Source organism: Lactuca serriola, chromosome 1 (genome assembly GCF_051521515.1).
Source record: "Lactuca serriola cultivar US96UC23 chromosome 1, Lser_US96UC23_V15, whole genome shotgun sequence".
NCBI classification, from domain to species: Eukaryota; Viridiplantae; Streptophyta; class Magnoliopsida; order Asterales; family Asteraceae; genus Lactuca; species Lactuca serriola.
This window is the reverse complement of record NC_136408.1, coordinates 6,835,926-6,839,986: the sequence shown is the minus strand read 5'-3', so window position 1 is coordinate 6,839,986 and position 4,061 is coordinate 6,835,926.

Here is a 4,061-nt window from a genome sequence, read left to right as displayed (position 1 = left end):
CAGCTTTCAACGGATTTGTTGATTCTTTACCAGGTGCCGTTTGCACTGGAATAGCCTTTGTTTTTGAGCTTTCGCTTTCCGGTACATTGGTGACCGTTGTTACTTGTTCATACAAGTTGATTTTCTGCTCAATTGCAGATAGCTCTATGAGGAGCATTTGTTTCTTCATCCTCAAAGTGTTGAGGTCTTCCATTTTTGTAAACTCAAATTTTGTTTACTTTTTTCTCTAATCTCTCCCTCTCTTTTTTGTAGGTGAAGTTTTTGTGAGGAAATATGTCTTGAGGATCATATCCTTTTATAGGGCTCGAGAGGAGCGAGTGAGATCATGGATGATGTAAGGTATACCTGAAGTCACGGGTGAGGCAGTCTGCCAGTACGTTTTTGTTTCCTGCGAGATGTTCAACAGTGAAAGTATATCGTGAAAACCACTCTTGCCAACGTATTAGCCGGCCTAATTTGTTATCTCCTGCAATCTTAGTTCGGAGGAAATAAGTAAAATTTTTATTATCTGTACGAACCAGGAAATTTACTGGTGTTAAATATACAGAGAATTTTGTAATAACTCTTTTTACAGCGAGTAATTCTTTTTCATTGCTATGGTAGTTTTTCTCAGCTGCTTTGAAACTGCCAGAGGTGTACCTGCAAATTTGTTCTTCGTTTTTGGGGTTTTTAGCTTTTAAAACACCTCCCCAAAATTCATCAGAAGCATCAGTTTCAATAATTAAACTGTCTTCAATGTTTGGAAGATAAAGTTTTGGAAAATTGATTAAAACTTTCTTTATCTTTTTGATGTAGTCTGTATCAGCATTTGACCAATTCCAAATGACATCTTTTTTTAATTTTGCCTGTAAAGGTTTTCTCATGGCTGCAAGTTTTTCAATATATGTTTCAGCATAAGTTAAAACACCAAGAAATCTTTGTAGTTGCTTTTTGTCTTCTAAAACATTTGGAAAGTCATGTAAATGTTCAAGAATATGTTTTTGAGGACAATGGGTACCTTCATTTATTTCTAAACCTAAAAAATTGATTTTTGTTTTGAAAAGATGAGCTTTCTTTTTTGAAAGTATTATACCATATTTTAAAATAGTTCTGAGAACCTGTGTGACATGAACATAGTGTTCTTGTTCATTTTTGCTGAAGATCATGATGTCATCAACGTATACAGTGCAGAAACCTTCAAGGCCTCGAAGAGCATTCTGCATGTGTCTTTGAAAAATACTAGGAGCTTGTTTAAGCCCAAAGGGTAGTACTTTCCATTGAAAGAGTCCATCAGGACATGTGAAGGCAGTGAGAAGCTGCGATTCTTCATCAAGTAGAACTTGCCAGAAACCTGACTTGCAGTCGAAACTTGAATAAATGTTTTTTCCTCGTAGAAGAGTCAAGAGTTCGTGCATATTGGGGAGATTATGTGAGTCTCCAATAGTTGCATCATTGATTGCTTTGTAGTTAACAACCATTCGCTTCTTTCCTCTTCTTTTCTCTGCTTCTTTATTGACAAGAAAGGCAGGAGACATATGAGGGGATTTTGATTCTATAATTAGTCTCATATCAAGTAATTCTTTGATTTGTTTGGAAAATTCTTCTCTATCTTGTAGAGAGTAAACCATAGGTTTTTCTCTAATAACCGTTTTGGGATCAATAAGCTTGATTGAAGCTTTCATCCATCCTTTGGTTTTATTTGGATCAATAGGATTTTCAGAACAAACTTTTTCAAGAAGATCTTCAATCTGTTTGAACCTGGTAGTTTGAATAGAAATAATCCTTTCTTTATTAATCTCTTCATGAGTTATATTAGTACCTGGAATTTGTTTTTCTTTAGAACCTTTTTCTTGAGTTTCAAGAAAACCTGGTTTTCCTTTGCTATAGGCCTCTGTAACCTTTTTTATAATTACCATATCATTATTAAGATGAAAGGCAATTCTATCTATCCATTGTATGAATGGTCCATAGACTTGACAGAAGTTGTTACCAATTATGATATCAATTCCTGAATTTTGTTGGTAAATAGTGGGAACATTGAAATGTTCTCCTGAAAGTTCGAGATTAATATTTCTACAAACTTTATTAATTTTTATGGTTTCACCATTTGCAATAGTGGCACTAATTTCTTTGGGAGCGTTTTCCCAGAGTTCATCCGGAATGATGAATTTGCTTGCAAGACATAAAGATGCACCTGTGTCTACAAAACAATGTACTCTAAATTTTTTATATCCTTTAAAGTTAAGGAAGGCAGAAACATAAATAGAGTTTGGATTAGTAAGATTCATGATAAGGGAATCATCAATCTTCTGGAGGTTTACGCAAAAATGGTTAATCTCCTCCTCCCTGAAAAGCGAGGTATGTATGGGACTAGTCTGAGTCATCCGTTGTTGATTCGTATTCTTCAGTGTCTGATGAAGATTCTGTTTCAACATGATATATAAAAACATGTTGCGTACCATCATACTCTTCTTCAAGAGCTTCATAGCCTCCATTGTTAGCGGTTTGTAAAACCTTGACTTTGTCAGGGTATTTTTTTCTATTTGGACATTCGTTTGCGTAGTGTCCTTCTTCATTGCAGATCCAACACCTACATTTTTTCTTTCCTTGCGGACAAGAAGTAGTTTTCTTAGGTGTTTCTTTTGATGGTTTCTTGAAGTATTTTCCTGGTGAAAATTTTCTTCTTTTCTTTTTCCAAAAAGATTTGTATTTCTTTTTGTTTTTATGCTTTTTCTTAGTATAATTTTTCTTTCCAATATCAAAGTTTTTGAAATCAGAGAGAATGCTACAACAATCTTTGCTTATAGTTTTAAGCTTTTGTTGTTTATATCTGTCTTGACAGATTCTATCAATTTCTTCTTTTGCAAATTTTGTTGCGTAAGAAAGACTGGTTTGCTGGATTTCTCCAGTAGCTTCTTTTTTCCATCTGTCTGTACAGGTTTCTCCAATAATTGGAATTTTCATGAGATAAGCAGATATCCATTGCGCATATTCACTTCTCTGTGGAATATCATACAAATATGATTCATACATACATGTGTATTTGTCGAGAAGACTAATATCATGTAATTGGAGTTTAGTCATTGAAACTCTTGCTATGTCAACCTTCTTATTAATGGTGAAGTCTTTATTAGAAATATAATCAAGACCTAAGAAAGTAGTGTATATGACATTTATGAGATTATCAAAAAGATCTGAGCCATGTAGTTCTTCATTCCAATTATTGTTTCTTAGGAATTTCTGCACGATTCCATCAGTTTTGTGTTCTAAAAGTAGTAGAACATTTTTTGCTTTTTCAAATTCATCTGGATTTGTTTGTAAGATTAGTGAAATCTCAGTAACCCATTTTTCTACAACTCTTTCTCTGAGTTTTAAATCTTGGATACAATCAATATTGAGTACATTGATCGTATTGGGTCCTTGGCCACTATTTGGAATTCCATTGTGGACAGGCATTTTGAACTCGTATTTCTTTTTATTGCCTCTTCTTGTGGCTGTATAAGAAGATTCTGCTTCATCATCTTCCATATCTGAATATTCGAACTTAACAGTCTTTGTATTTGTTTTAAAATTATCTTCTTGTTCTGATTCAGTATCGGGTTCATTTATTTTAGTCATTCTAAAATATTGATCAAAAAGTTTGGGTTCTTTTTGATACAATTCTTCACATTCTTCAGTTTCTAAAGATAAAAGCTGAATAAGCTTTTGGTCAGTTTTATCATAATCTTCATATTGAAGGTTAAAGAAATATTTCTCGAGACGTTCAGAGATTGTTTCTTTCATTTTTATTCTTTCTTGAAAATGTTAATTTTCTGGGAATCTTTTGAGCTTCCTAAGTCAGGGTTTCCAACACTAGGATTGGGAGGTGAGTATTTCTTAAGACCTGAATATTTTCCAGGCTTGGTTTTTTGTTCTATGATGGAGATATTCTTGATGTGCTCAAGTATGTCTTTATTACATGGGCAAGAGTCAATCTTTTCAGATAACTCTTTAGTAATGTCTGCAATAATTTTTGCAGATGCTACTTCCAACTGGGTAATGGTTACGTATTTATTGAATGTTAAGTCCATGTTTATAATCAG